We start from the raw sequence: 15,710 nt of genomic DNA, 5'->3' as shown, positions 1-15,710 counted from the left end.
ACTTGACACATGAAGACTCACAGGCTAGAAGGGGTGCATGACTTACCCAAGGCCGCTCAACTAGTAAGAGGCAGAGCTGGGATTCAAACCCAGTTCCCTCCACTTCCAAGCCCAAGCTTTTGATAACCATTCTTTTTTTTTTTTTTTTGAGATGGGGTCTCACTCTGTTGCCCAGGCTGGAGTGCAGTGGGACAATCTTGACTCACTGCAGCCTCTGCTTCCTGGGTTCAAGCAATTCTCCTGCCTCAGCCTCCCAAGTAGCTGAGATCACAGGCGCCCACCACTATGCCTGGCTAATTTTTTCTTTTTTTTTTTGGTAGGGGCAGGGTTTCACCATGTTGGCCAGGCTGGTCTCAAACTCTTGACCTCAAGTGATCTGCCCACCTTGGCCTCCCAGAGTGCTGGGATTACAGGCGTGAGTCACTGCACCTGGCCTTTGACCACTATTCTTTATGTCCTTGCCACAAAGTGGGATTGACCAAAGATGTACTGTCTGGAGATTAACAGTTAAGATTTGGTATAAAATGGCAGGTATGTTGCCTGCACCAGGGTGTTTGCGTTATCTTTAAACCTTGTTTCAAGTATTATCTCATTTAAATATAAATATATATATACACATATTAGAGGTTGATCAATGTTGTCCTTTTAATAAAGTATCACATTCTTATGGTAAAAGTTTTAGCTAGATTACATTATTTTCTCAGTCACCTTTCACTTAATCTATCAACTGCTACCAGCCACCTAGTGGCAGATGCTGGAATTGCAGGCATAGTGTCCAGAAGGAAATAATTGAATTCTGGAAAGCTGGCTTTGGAAACCCAAACCTATGAAGTAACTATGTAATGATAATCATCACAGATATTATTTCCTAAACCACGATTCAACAGAGTACTGAAAACAAGAAGAAAAATGTCCCACTTTAGTGTTATGTTTCTATGTGACACTAAAACTGAGAAGTTTTCCTTTGAGGCACCAAATAGAACCTTAGGAAAAGTCGCAGGGTTTTACTTATTCATTCCTAAAACTTGGTGAGGGAGGAACTCTGGGCCTGGGGTCTGCTTTGCTGTCCCGTTTCTTTTGCTGTGCATGACAGCAGTTTCTCCAACATTAGGGTGGTGGTCTTCTGTGCATTGTAATAGATTTGTATTTATTAGTTCAGAATCCCCCATAAGGATAAGTCACAGCCCTTCTCTGAGCCTGAGTTCCCTCATCTGTGAAATACAAGGATTGGACTTGATGCTGTCTAGGTTTTCTCATAGTCCCAACATTTAGTGATCTAATAACTACTAAGACCAAAGGAATAAATGCCTAATAATGGAATATCATGCAAAGGGGAAAACATTTTAGGAGAACAGGAGTCCTCTAGGCCTGACTCAAATCCCACTGTCCTGGCAGAACGTGGCTGCCTCTGTATAAGGCCAGCCTTGTGCCCTTCCCATTCCCCTGTTCCACTCCTCCATTTCCTTTGGAAGGCAGAGAAAGCCCCCTTGTCCTGAATGTTTCCCTGCAAAGGGCTCCTGCTGAAAGACTGCATACACAGCCAAGACTTTGACCTTCACCTTTGCCCCTCACTGACTTGGTGAAAAAGAGTTCTTATCCTCCCCTCTCTAGGTTTGGGAGGCGGGGAATCAGCTAGGGTTAGTAGGAATTCAATGAAAATATAAATAGAAACGTGGTCTATAAATAACAGTGCCCCAAAATATCAGGAGGCATGAATACCGGCTGGGCAGCAGGCAGTCACAGATCACCAGGGCCTGGACAGGGAGTGCGGGTTATTCGGTTGCTTTGGTGTCTCTTGGGATGCTTCCAACTTGCCAGTGGGCTTGGAGAAACCTTCTCTCTTTCTGGACTCCAGAAACGCCCTCTTTGTTGCCTCTCTTGCACCCATCTCTAGCTAAACCTTCCTTAACACTGCCTGGAATTAGATCTGGTGTTTAATCCCAGCAGTATGTGACTTGGGGAAATTCAGAAGATATCTCTGAGCTTTAGTTTTTTCATCTGTGCCCATGAGGATTTTTAAAGCTGGAGATTTTGAAGAGCAAGAACCGTATCTCATTTTATCTTGGTTAACAGGGTGGAACCTAGGGCCAGATTGCCTGGATTCAGATCCCCATAGTGCTCCTTACTAGTTGTTTGGCCTTGGAAAAGTTACTTAACCTCTCTGTGCTTCAATTTCCTTGTTAAATGGGAAGAATAATGGTATCTATATTGTTGGGCTGTTGTGAAGAATAAGTTAGTTAATATTTGTAAAGTGCTTAAAATAGTGTCTGGCACATAGTAGACATATATAAATATTTATTAAGCAAGGAAACAAATCTGTATATCCCCTGTGCCTACAGCATTACCTGGTATGTAGTAGCTGCTCAATACATGTGTAGCATGAATGACTGAATGACCTATCTATCTTGTAGTCTACAAAAGTCATTCAATAAGATCATGCATGAATTCTTTCTAAGCCACAAAGTTCTATACAAATGAAAGTGGGAATATTATTCTTACCTACTAGAGTGACAGTTTGACAAGGGTTAAAGGTACACTCCCTTATTATCCTCATTCATCTTCTCTGCCTTGCATACTCTGCATTCTGTTCGTCTGGGGGAAATGCCTGGAGCTGAGACAGCTCAGTGGTAGAAAAAGTCCGTTTCCCGCTGCGGTGTTCTGCGGCAGTGCCAGCCTCTCTGCGTGGCCTAGCACTGCCCTACCCTTCTTAGTGTTAGGCCCTCATAATGGGTGATGCTGACAAAATTGTTCACAGGCAAAGCAAAGCAAAGCAAGCTCTTAAGCAGACAAACAATTGGCTGTGTCGCATTTTGCTATATACAGATTTTAAATATAAATAAACAAAAAAAAGCCCGTGCCCCTCAACAAAGCAATCTGAATGGACAAGGCAGAAAGAGCATTGACCCAGGAGTCAGGTGCTGGGTTCTAGGCTCAGGCCTGCCTCAGCTTGTGTGTAGGATGGGGACCATCCCATCAGCTCTCTGAGCCTCCCCGGGTCTGGAAGGTATTAGATTGTCTCAGTAATTCTCAGCCTCAGAGATACATGAGAATCGCTCGGGGGGCTCATGAAAAAGGCAGACTCTCGCCCTGTCCATCCCCTTCCACTTCAATTCAGGGTGTCTGGGCAAATTTTAGGAACTTCATTCGTTACCAATGTTCCATATATCTCTGATTCAGGTAACACAGGGACCCTATCCTCCCAAGAGGAGTGCTAGGCCTTGTAGTAGTTACCTGGGTAACAAATCATCCCCCAAAATCAGCAGCTTAAAACAACAATAAAAGGCCAGGCATGGTGGCTCATGCCTGTAATCCCAGCACTTTGGGAGGTCAGGGTGGGAGGATCACTTGAGCCTGGGAGTTCGAGACTAGCCTGGGCAACATGGAGACCCCCATCTCTACAAGAAATTTTTAAAAATTAGCCGGGCATGGTGTCATGCACCTGTGGTCCCAGCTACTTGGGAGGCTGAGGTGGGAGGATCACTTAAGCTCGGAGGTCGAGGCTACAGTGAGCCAAAATTGTGCTACTGCACTCCAGCCTGGGTGACATAGGGAGACTCTGTCTCCAAACAACAACAATAAAAATGTATTATCTCAGCATAGTCTCTATGGGCCAGGAATTCAGGAACTGCTTAACTGGATGGTTCTGAGTCAGAATCTCTCATGAGGTTGTAGTCGAGATTCAGCTGAAGGCTTGACTGCAGTTAGAGGATCCACCTGCAAGACGGCTTGCTCATCTCGCTGGCAGACTGGCGCTGGCTGCTGGCAGAGGCCTCGGCTCCTTGCCACATGGATCTCCACAGTGCTGCTTCAGCATCCTTACAACATGGAAGCTGGCTTCCCTCAGCATGAGTATCTGAGAAAGAGATGAGGAAGGCAGTTACAATGTTTTTATAATCTAGCCTTGTAAGTCATACGATTATTCCCACAATATCCAATTGCTTCCACAGGTTAGCCCTGGTTAATATGGGAGGGGACCACGAGGCAAGAGTCACTGGGGCCATCTCACAGGCTGACTTCCACAGGCTCCTTTGAGTCCTCAGTTCTATGAAACACTTAGTGGATGGCAGCTCTTGTTGTTGGGTTAGGATTTGTAGAAATTGGAGGCAGGAAAGACAGCCGAGTTGGAGACCCTAGCAGATGTAGCCTGGAAGCACAGAAGCACAGAAGCTTATAGGCTATGTTTGCTAGGCTGTCTGTAAGCCAGAACCAGGCTGCCAGGTCGGGTGCCCTTTGAGTTCAGCCTGGTCACTGAGTTGCTAAGAGAAGGTGGGCAAAGCGTGACCCTCTCAGAGCTTAGCTTTGAGTTCAGAAGGTGAGGAGGCTGGACAAGATGGCCTCTGGGGTCACCTGACCTTCACCCCTGTGTTCCACGTGGGCTGTGGTGTGAGTTTACATTGTATGTGCCCAGCCAGTGACCAGGCCCAGGCTGCTCCCTGAGCTCCTGAGATGTGAGGAAGGCTGGGTGCAGTGGCTCACACCTGTAATCCCAGCACTTTGGGAGGCCAAGGCGGATGGATCACCTGAGGTCAGGAGTTCAAAACCAGCCAGGCTAACATAGTGCAACCCCATCTCTACTAAAAATACAAAAATTAGCCAGGTGTGGTGGCACATGCCTGTTATACCAGCTACTTGGGAGGCAACAAGAGCGAGACTCTGTCTCAAAAAAAAAAAAAGAAAGAAAGAAGAAAGAAAGAAAGACAGACTTCAGGAAGAAGGGCTTTGGGCAGGGTCTGAAAGTTCTGGTGTCCTCTCAGCGTGAACATTATGGTCCTCGGCCTTGGAGGTCCAGGAACTCAGGCATTTCTGAATATGCAACTGTAGTGGCTTCAGTGTGCTCTGTGTGGCCATTCAGTCTCTTTGGCACCTTTCATAACCCCACCCCAGGGACCTCCCAGCATGTGTCCTGATTCACGTACCCACTGGACTCCCTCCAGCTTCTCAGATGTGCCTGTCTCTTCAGTCTCTGGGCCTCTGCTCAGACTCTCCCTCTAGCTGGAACGCTCTTCCCGCTCCCCTTTGCCTGTCTCACTCTCTCCACTTCCTCAGACCTGTCTGCCTCCTGCAAGTGTCTATGACAGCCAACACATCACAGCGCAGTGCCCACACACAGTATCCTTTACGAGGGCAGGGACCGTCACCATCACACCCCAGCCCCCAGCACAGTACCAGCATTTGGGAGGGAGTGAATGGGTGTTGCGTGTTGGCCCTTCTTTCGGGGATGGGGTAGGGTTGAGATGTACCCCGTCAGGAAAGCTGGCCACAGGTTGCACAGCCCGGGGCTCAGGGAAAGGAAGGAAGATAGCAGAATCATTAGGAGCCTAGGCACGTTCAGTCTGCCCAAAGAAAGAGACTGTGGCACAGCCAATCCCAGCTCCACCACTTCCTCCCTTTGCAACCTTGGGCGGGGCACTCAACTCTTCTTACCTTCAGTTTACTCATCTGCAAAGTGAGAATAACAACAGCACCCAGTATGTAGCTCAGAGGTTGTTATGAGGATCAACTGTCATAATAAATATAAAGTACACGGCACAGGGCTTAGCACATACCGAGCGTTCAATGAATGTTACGTCCTCTTAATGTTACTGTCACCATCCTTGCAGGAGAGGGGTGGAACCACAGAAAATGCTGGTGGGAGGTTGATGAAGAGAGTTGACTGTCTGGGCTCAGTTTTGCCAACAGAACCAAAGCTCAAGAAAAGCAGGCTTTGGGACAGGCGCGGTGGTTCAAACCTGTAATCTCAGCACTTTGGGAGTCGAAGTGGGTGGATTGCTTGAGTCCAGGAGTTCAAGACCAACCTAGGCAACACAGTGAGACCTCATCTCTACAAAAATAATAAATAAACAAAATGAAAGCAGGCTTTGGTGGACAGTGTCCATCCCAAGAGAGCCAGGCAAACTCCCCTGTGGCTGGCCTGGCCAGGCCTGTGGTTTTGGGCCCTTTACCGACAGGCCTCTGCTTCCTGCGGCTTTTCCTCTGTCTCAGAGCCTCAGAAGTGAGTGGGTGTCTTTCAGCATCATCACTGCGACCCAGGACTTCCATCTGCCTGCCCCACAGCCTCCTCACCTGCCTAGGCCATTCTGCAGTGTCTCTCTGAGCCCCAGAGGCCTCGTGCCCCTCGCCCAGCCCCCCACACTGTGGACCATGCCACAGGGAGAGGCTGCCGGGAAGCTCTGCCCAGCGTCCCACCATCTTTCCGGAGGGCAGCCTCCCCTGGAGGGAGGAGCCGAGGCTGCACAGGCTGAATGGGGCCCTTTATTCCCGGCTCCCACAGGGAGGGTGCAGAGCCACTGCCCACCACGCCCACCACACCCACGCCCACATGGAGGGGGTACAGCTTGGCCCTGATGCTGGCCTCTGAGCTAACCACACTCTGGCCCCACTGTGTCTGGGTCCTGGAGGGCGAATCCACCCCTCTCCCCAGCCCTGGCTGAAGCTGCCGTCCCTAATGTGTAGGGTGAGCTGTATTTGCTAGTCCGCCAGGGGTCTGGGGGTGTGTAAATGAGAGACAGCCTAGAGCAAGCCAGTGTGAACACACACTCACACTCACTCACCGTTCAGCAAGTCACGGTCGGGGTCCTTGTGTGCCAGTCCTTGTGCTGGGCCCTGAGGATACGTTTGTGGGCTTCACTGGCTGCAGGAAGCTTGCATTCTGTCCTTAGGGAACGTTGTAAAGAGGCAGGTTCAGAAGATCGTTATCAATGGTGGCAGATTCTGGGAGGGAAACAACAGAGGCCGGAGAGAGAGGGCACATGGCCACCAAAGGCCTCCCGATGAGGGGTGCAAGGCAACGGCTGGGCAAAGGGCGGCAGGAACAGTGCTCCAGGAACAGGAACAGGGACAGCGAGCACGCAGGCCCTGAGGTGGGGAAGAGCAGGATGTGTCTGTGGCGTGGGCGGAGTGACAGGAGATGGGCGGGCGGAGAGAGAGGCAGGAGCTGAATCCTGCCCGGCCGCAGAAGGGAGTTTGGATTTTATCCTCAGTGCCCTGGGCAGTCACTGAAAGGGTTAAGCAAGGGTTATGGTTTGAGAATATTATTCTGAGGCCAGGCACAGTGGCTCACATCTGTAATCCCAGTACTGTGGGAGGATCGCTTGAGCCCAGGAGTTCAAAACCAGCCTGGGCTACATGGTGAAACCCAGTTTCTACAAAAAAAAATACAAAAAATTAGCTTGGTGTGGTGGCACACGCCTGTAATCCCAGCTACTCCGGAAGCTGAAGTGGGAGAATCACTTGAACCTGGGAGGCGGAGATTGCAGTGAGCCGAGATCACTCCCTTGCACTCTAGCCTGGGCAACAGAGCAAGACCCTGTCTCAATAAATAAATAAATAAAAATAAAAAAGAAAGAAATGGTTCTGGTCCCACTGCTCTAGAATGCTGCTCAAAAAGACTTCCATTCCATTTGGTTCAGCAAAGATGTATTAGTCCCTCCATGGGCCCGGGACTAGGTGCTTTATCACTAGCAGACACCCATAAAATCCCAGTTGACCCACCTGGGGTGAGGGAGAGAAAGATACTGTTCCCTTCAGCCTGGCTCTGCTTGCTGGGTATGGGAACCTCCGAACCAGAATTTGGGAGATCGTTCTTCCCTCCAAGGTGCGCTGATGCTTTCTGCAAGCAAGCCGTGGCTGCAGGAGGGTGAAGGCTTCACTCTGTCGTGAACCCCAGTGGGCTTTTGCAAGTGTGTTTCCCTGGGCGTGTGGGAGAGGGAGTGGGGAGTGCTGGAGCGGGGAGACACACCTGTGTGAGTCACCCTAGAATGCTCCTAGGGGGTGGGTGGAATGAACAATTGGCCTTCTCGCCATTGTGTCACGTCCTCTGCCCTCTGAGTTGGGCCTCCGAGAAACGGAAGCTGTGTGGGAGACACAGATGTGTTTATGGGGTGGGTGAATCAGGAGGGGCAGCCGCAGGCTGAGGGGAGCTCATGTTTGGCCTTGGTGGGAAGCCAGGCGGATGGACTGGGTGCCTGGGAAATGCTTCTGGTACTTGGATTCCACGTGGCCAGCAAGGAGACAGGCAGGGCCCACCCCACCCCATCCCACCTCCTTGACCTGGAAGTGTCAACTCATAAGAGATCCCATTTGTTCACCATTTGCCATGGGCTGGGCTCCATGCTAAATGCTTTTACAGACTCATTCACTGGCTCCTCACAATAGTCCTTTGCGTTAGACATTACTGCCCCCCATTTTGTAGTCTGAGGAAACTGAGATTCGAATAGGTTATGACTCATCCCCTGTCACATAACAGTAACTGGCAGAGCCAGATGCACCAGTCAGGATTCTCCTGGTGACAAGAAATAGACCCATCTCAATCTGGCTTAAGAAAAAAGGGGAAACTTATTGGTTCACATAACTGAAAACCAAGCGTAATGGTTTCAGGCATAGCTGGATCTAGGGGACCAAATCTGTGTCTCTTAAGCCCTCAGCTTTGCTCTCTTTTCTGTTGACTTAATTCTCTGATAGGCTTCCCCCAGGTGGTAACAGATACATAAAGATGCTTCCTAGCAGCTTGGGGCTTGGCATTTATGAGTTAGCAGCTGTAGAGAGAGAACAAATCTCTTCCTGGTAGTTCCAGCAATAGTCCCAGGCTGATTCCCATTGGACCAATGTGGGTTGCATGCCCATGGCTGGACTGTACTGACTGATCAGCCCCAGAGTTTGGGATGGGATCAGCCCCACTGAAATCCCATGGACTGAGAATGAAGGAGGGATTGTTTCCCAAAAGAAAATCAGGGCACTGTAATAATTAAAAGCTGGCAGGCAAAACCTACCAATGCCTACCATGCTAGACTTCAAGCCAGAGGCAGCGTCTTGGCTCTAAAGAGAGATTCGTGGGAGCCAGAACTCAGGCCATGGCGTCAGTATGCCTCGGGCTGCTGATCTTCGCCATGGGGATTGTGTCTTTCCGGAACCTGCATGTGCCCACTGCTTCCAGCCTCAGCATCTAGGCCTCACTCCTGCCTTCCCCCAGCCCCAGTAAATGGCAACAAAGCCAGATGTTGCAAGTGAAGAAGGAAGGATTGGGTGTCAGGGTGTGATCTGAGCCAGGAACAAGGCTGTAGACTCTAGGGATGTCATCTCAGCTGCACCAGAAGCTGGAGGCAGCCCAGCAGGGGAACAGGTGACCTGCAGTCCCCAGGCTGCAGAGGGTCAGAGGTGACATGTGAGTTTCAGGGGCAGCACTTAAAAAGACAAGCAGGGGCCGGGTGTGGTGGCTCATGCCTATAATCCCAGCACTTTGGGAGGCTGAGGCGGGCGGATCACCTGAGGTCGGGAGTTCGAGACCGGCCTGATCGACATGGAGAAACCCCATCTCTACTAAAAGTACAAAATTAGCCGGGTGTGGTGGCACATACCTGTAATCCCAGCTACTAGGGAGGCTGAGGCAGAAGAATCGCTTGAACCCGGGAGGCGGAGGTTGCGGTGAGCCGAGATCATGCCATTGCACTCCAGCCTGGGCAACAAGAGCCAAACTCCGTCTCAAATAAAAAAAAAAAAAAGACAAGCAGGGGACTGCCCATCAGCCACTCCCACCCTAGCCTAGGCAGGGCTAACCCAGGTGAAAGCTGGGTGGCCCCATGGTCAGGAAACAGCTGAACATCAAGAGCAGGGCCAGCTTTCAGGAAGACAGGGGAGCCAGTAGAGGCTGTTCCGCCATTCTTCTCCCCTGCGCATTACGTCCTCTTCCATCAAGGCCTCTCTGCTCTGTGCTCTCTTCCCTGGCGAGACCCTGTTATTGAGTGAGAAGCCGGTGCCTGCTCATACTTAGGTGTGAATGGTTAATAAGGCTCGCTGTACCATTCTCCAGGGAGAAGTTTATATATCTTGACCAAAATCTTAAAGAAACTAAATTCTGATTCTGCAATCTCAGGCATCAAAGAAGTAGATTGTGAGTTTGTTTGTTTGTTTGTTTTTAGGGTTGGGTATTCTTAGGGCCCAGGGCATACCCTCTTGGTGTCTGCTTGCTTTAAACCACCAAAAGTCCCAGCCTGGGCCAGGTGCAGTGGCTCAGGCCTATAATCCCAGCCTTTTGGGAGGCTGAGGCAAGAAGATCACTTAAGACCAGGAGTTCGAGACCAGCCTGGGCAACATAACAAGACCCCATCGCTATAAAAATGTAGCCGGGTGTTGTGTGCACCTGTTACTTGGGAGGCTGAGGTGAGAGGATCGCTTAAGCCCAGGAGTTCAAGGCTGAAGTGAGCCATGATAGAGCCACTGCACTCCGGCCTGGGTGGCAGATGAGATCCTCTCTCAAAAACAAACAAAAAAAGAGTCCCAGTCTGCTTCTCCTTGGACCAGCTTGGATCACTGATCCTCAGTGACTCGGTGAGCTGGGGGTTGGTAACAGCCTCTCTGAAGTCAGACAGACTTAGAATGAAAGAGGGGTCATTTGTGTTTTGTTTTTAATGGTGAAGAAAGCCCCATTAGTGGAATCATGGTTATATTCTCTCTGCCCTCCCCTGCCCAGGGCCCTTCATTTAAGAGCTTCTGTCTTCATCAATCTGTCGGCAAACAACACGGATGGAGGCGCCTGGTGAGGGCAGCTGGACATGGGGTCCTTGGCTGGTCTAGCCCACTTTGCACAGGAACCTGGTCAGGTCTCAGGACCACAGAGAGCTGTGGGAGTAGGAAACTTAACCTCTCCTCCTTCCTCCCACTTGCATTGCCTGTGTCTTATCACCCCAAGAGCATGCATGTCACCCTTGTGGGGGGAGGGAGGTTCCCTCTAGGAATCCTCACATCTTCTTTCCTCCAGTTCATCTGGGAAATCTGTTCGTCTCTTCTCTCCTGGGTGTCACATCAGCCCTCAGAGCCAGAGAAGGACCCACCCCCCCAATTCCCTCGGCTTCAGGTCTCCACAGCTTGCCTGTCTCCTCTCAGGCTCAGAGACTCCGGAGCTGCTCTGTTCAGACACTCCCCTGTCCCCTACGAGTTCTTCAGGCTGCACTCACATCCATTTCACCCAGCGCCATGCCAGACATTTCCAGGGATTCAGGGAGTATAGAAACCACCCCTGTCCTCAGGGCCACTGAAATCCACTTAGGGATATAGGGCCCTGTCAGGTGACTGGTATGCCCTGTGACTCTCCCATAACCACCCTGTGGTAGGTTGAATAACGGCTCCCAAAAAGGTATATCCAAGTCCTCACCCTTGAAACCTGTGAATCTGGCCTTATTTGGAGAAAGGGTCTTTGCAGATGTAATCAAAGATCTTGAAATTAGATCATCCTAGATATAAGGTGGGCACTAAACTCAGCGACAGGTGTTCTTATAAGAGAAAGGCAGAAGGAGATGTGAGACACAGGCGTGGGGCGGGAAGGCCATGTAAAGACTGAGACAGAGATCGGAGTGATGCCAGGAGCCAAGAGATGCCTGGAGCCCTCAGAAGCTGGAAGAGGTGCAGAAGAACCCTCCCTGATGCCTCCAGAGGGAGCGTGACCCTGCTGGCACCTTGATTTCAGACTTCTGACCTCCAGAACTGGCAGAGAATACATTCCTGGGTTGTTGTTTGTTTTGAGACAGTCTCACTGTGTCACCCAGGCTGGAGTACAGTGGCACGATCATGACTCAGTGCAGCCTCAACCCCCCAGGCTCAAGCGATCCCCCCACCTCAGCCTCCTGAGTAGCTGGGATCACAGTTGTGCACCACCACGCCCAGCTGATTTTTTTTTTTTTTAGCATTTTTTAGAGACAGGGTCTCACTATGTTGCCTAGTCTGGTCTTGAACTCCTGAGCTCAAGCGATCCTCCAGCCTCGGCCTCCCAAACAGCTGGGATTACAGGCATGAGCCACCATGGTCTGCCAAATTCCTGTTATTTTAAGCCACTGGGTTTGTGGTAATTTGTGCCAGCAGCCTTAGGTGACAACTGCCTCCCACCTTCCTTTCTGTTCTCAGACCCAGTTAGAAGGGCAAGAGGGCTGTCCTTGGAGCACAAGGCCTCTGCACCGTGCGGTCTGTGGGCTCCAGGCCCGCCTATGCTATCCCCTATTTCTTAGGCAAGTCTCCCTCGACAGCCTGGGCTCTCTGGGCTGCATTGAGGGGAGGGGGTTGTGAGCATCTGTATCCTTGGAGGCCAGGGTGGCTGGGAGGAGCTGGCCCTCCTTGAGCCCAAGGGGCTGCTGACCCTGTTGCTGTAAATCAGGGGACCCCTTGAGAAGACGAGAGGAGGTCCTGAGGAGGGTGGCTTCCCGACAAATTCTCTAGGACAGCAGGGGAGAGAGGGCCAGAGTGGGGTGACTGCCAGAGGGCCCTAGAGGTTGGCAAGGAAGGGCGAGACAAGCATTCACGGAAGGCTTCATGGGGCAGGCAGCGTGGAACTGTGCCTTAAGGACAGAATGAGTGTTAAGTAGGCAGGCCCAAGGGCACTTAGAATAAAACCAAACTCTTTTCTGTGGCTGCAGGCTCCTCTCTTTTCTGTCTTCCATCATGTCCAGTTCCTTGTGCCCCAGGGCCTATGGCTGTTGTAGTTTCCTCTGGCCAAGCCCGCTTGTTCCAGAGCTTTGCACAGCTGCTCTTTCTCCTCCTTGAAGTCTCCACTGAAGCCCAGAGAAATTTCCTTGCCCGTTCTCTGAATTCTCCTTCCCTCCAGGCACCCCTCTTCACATTACCCTGTGTTATTATCTTTGTAGAGGTGGGGGAAGACCTGGAAGTGTAACCAAATTACTCAGTAATTATGAAAATGTGTACTGCCTTCTTCCCATTCCCACTCCCTTGCCAATTGGAAGGTAAACTCCTGAGAGCAAGGCCCTCATCTGTCTGGTTCACTGCAGTGCTCCCAGCACCTGGAACAGAGCCCAGCACAGCAGGCCTCCATCAAGACAGTGCTGGGTGGATCAAGGCAAGGAAAGAAGGAAAGGCAGGGGGAAGTCTTCCAAGAATGAATGGCGTTCCAGGTGGCAGAAAGACAGGGAAGAAGGAGTTGTACATGCATGCATAGACACTGTGAGTGTGAAGAGGAGAGGCTGCCAGGAATAGATCAGCCTGCTCAGACCAGAAGAGGTCCTGAGGCCAGCCCTCTCTTAGGTCTCCTATAATCAGTGCCCTCTTATTGCCTCTACAAATGGGTCCTAGTTCATGGAGGTAGCTACCAAACTCTTCATGGCTGGTGTGGGGACCCTGGCCGGTGGTACTGTGTCTGGTGATTCTACTTGTCGAGGGCCCCAGGCCCTGGCTCTCATGGGAGTCCATCCCATAGGTACCACTTTCCCAAGAAGAGCCCTGGAGGCTGTGGTTGGTTTGGGGGTTTAACTGTTCTCATCTCCCTTCACGTGCAGAACAAAATCCAAAGTCCTCACGGTGGCTCTCAAGGCTTGACATGATCCAAGTGCAAAGATCATGGCTCCCCCCCACTCTCTAAGCTTTAAAACCCCAGGTTGAAATCCCAGCTCAGCCACTAGATAGCTGTGTGGCTTTGGACAGGTCCTTCAACCTTTCTGAGCTGCCATCTCCTCTAGGACAAAATGGGCCTGGTTAAAGTACTTGCTTCAAGGTTGTTGCGAGGATGAAGGGAGGGAATTCAGTGAAAAGCTCTTAGTGTGCACCAGGTGTGTGCTGGGCACTTAGCTACCATTAACCCTTTCCTCCTTCCTCCTCTGCCTGCTAACGTCCCCACTGTAAATCAATCTTAGGGCTTCCAGAGGGAGCAGCCATAGAGCCCAGGCCTCCAATGAGCACACAGCAGTCCCAGTGGAGAAGGGACCTGTTTCAGGGTCACACAGCCAGCCTGTGGCCCGGGTAGGACTTGAACCCAGGACTCCCACTGGAGGCCCCCACTCCTTCGCTGGTCTCACCCCAGCCCAGCCCAGAGTGGCAGGAAGAAGGACCTCCAGTTACTGCTTAGACGTCGCAGCTGCACAGCTTCTTCTCCGCTTTCAGGACTGAGTTAATCCTGATGAGTTAGGTCTGTTTCGTGCCCCGCGCAATCTTCCTTGTGATGCTCATCAGATTCCTAGGGCGGCATCTGGATGGCTTTGAAGACTCTGGCAGAAGCTGAGCCCTGCGGTCAACGGGCTGCACTACATTTACAAGAGGGCTTTAATGCCCTGTGGTCCCGGCTTCCTTAATGGGGATTTTCCTCCCCCTCCTTTTTCTCTCCCCCTTTTTATGCAGTCACCGATTTGGCTTTCAGAGTGTGGTTTGGATTCCTAACAGAGAAGTCAAGACCGGAGAATCCCTTCCAGGCCCTCCTTCCCTCTCTCCCTCCCTCTCTCCCCCACTGGCCAATTGTGCCAAAGCCCTGGGAAAAGAAAACGTTGCTCCTGTCAGGATTTCAGCGGGAAAGAGGGAAGCCCCATTGGGCTTCCAAAAACTCAGCTGGGAATTGGCTTGTGCAGAAATTCTCCTCTGACCTTGCAAGTGAGCAGCAGATCCAGGAGCCTGGTGGGGAGGACTGGGCAGCCCCAGGCGCAGTGGCCCGGTGGCCTCACTCAGAGTGCAGACTGGAGGGCAGGGCGGGGTCCTGTGCTTGGGGCCAGCATGGGGAGGAGTTAGGAGCACCCTCTCACCTACCTCCCCACCCCAACCTATCCCTCCCTTCTCTGGATCTCCTACACCTGTGGAGGCCTCAGTGCTCCTTAACTAGTTTTTAAAATGAGTTCTTCCCAGCACTTTGGGAGTCCAAGGCAGGCGGATCATCTGAGGTCAGGAGTTGGTGACCAGCCTGACCAACATGGAGAAACCCCGTCTCTACTAAAAATACAAAATCAACTGGGCGAGGTGGCACATGCCTGTAATCCCAGCTACTCGGGAGGCTGAAATAGGAGAAATGCTTGAACCTGGGAGGCAGAGGTTGCAGTGAGCTGAGATCATGCCATTGCACTCCAGCCTGGACAACAAAAGCGAAACTCTGTCTCAAAAAAAAAAAAAAAAAAGAGAGAGAGAGTTCTGTCTGCAACTAGGACAGGAATGATCTAAGCTTCAGCCAGAGCTTTGGCTAACCTTGAGATTGGGGGCTGGGAGAGGGACCCCATTTATCTTCCCATATCCCTGCTTTCTTTTTTGTCCCCCAACAGGATGAGAAAGGGCGGGAGTGCATTTTTGGAGGCTGAGGCCCTGCTCCATGCAGGTTTGTGGGCCATCCCCCACCCTCCTGTGGTCCCCCTGGGTTTCCTCTGTATCTCAGACGGTCCTTCAGGGTCCTGCTCATACGGCTGGACCGCTGGTGTCACTGGGTCTGGGCATCCCTCAGCTTCTGACAAACAACTGCCTTCATTAGAAAGGCCCAGAATTCCAGCCCCAGGGCCACCCATCTTCTTGGCAGTCCTGAGCTCAGGTCTCCTCATGTTTTTATTTTTACACAGCCTCCCCCTGGCCTCACACATGTAGCCTGTGGCATGCGAGCAATCAAGCGACAGGCAACCAAAAAAGGGTAGGAGGCAAAGAGGCAAGGAATACCGAATCTGTGACATCTTCCCCCAAGGAACAGCGGCGTCACCAGTGTCTGGATAAATCACGTTTTATCTCCTTTCGAGAGGAACGCAGGGCAGAGCCGCTTCATCTTGGTGATGTCGTCTGTCTGCACAGTGTTGTCCATCTGACAGGGAGATGGCCCGGCTCTCTGGCTTCAGAGAAAAGATGACGAAGGAGAGCTTGAGCGAGTCCAGGAGAGGAACAAGAACAAGCACTTATTGAGCATCTGCTGAATGCAAAGCCTAGTGCTCCATGGAGTGTGGGGGCAGACAGGAGGGGTGAGCTGCAGAGCTATCATGGAGAGA

At 51.3% G+C, this 15,710-nt stretch overlaps 1 protein-coding gene and 1 long non-coding RNA gene across 4 annotated transcripts in view; one reads left to right on the top strand and one right to left on the bottom strand.

The window, feature by feature from the left end:
• Positions 1-15,710, top strand: part of SH3PXD2A (SH3 and PX domains 2A) — a 258,939-nt gene that overhangs the window by 102,056 nt on the left and 141,173 nt on the right. The gene's annotated exons all lie outside the window — the stretch shown is intronic.
• On the bottom strand, positions 2,276-6,853 carry LOC129006635 (uncharacterized). Its single transcript, XR_008492038.2, has 3 exons — positions 6,552-6,853; positions 5,547-5,821; positions 2,276-3,853 (listed from the first exon to the last, which is right to left on the bottom strand). It is a non-coding gene; the product is annotated as an uncharacterized LOC129006635 (long non-coding RNA).

The sequence above is a fragment of the Pongo pygmaeus genome, chromosome 8 (genome assembly GCF_028885625.2).
Source record: "Pongo pygmaeus isolate AG05252 chromosome 8, NHGRI_mPonPyg2-v2.0_pri, whole genome shotgun sequence".
Classification (NCBI taxonomy): domain Eukaryota; kingdom Metazoa; phylum Chordata; class Mammalia; order Primates; family Hominidae; genus Pongo; species Pongo pygmaeus.
The sequence above is the reverse complement of the archived record's forward strand: the minus strand, read 5'-3'. Positions and strand labels throughout refer to the sequence as shown.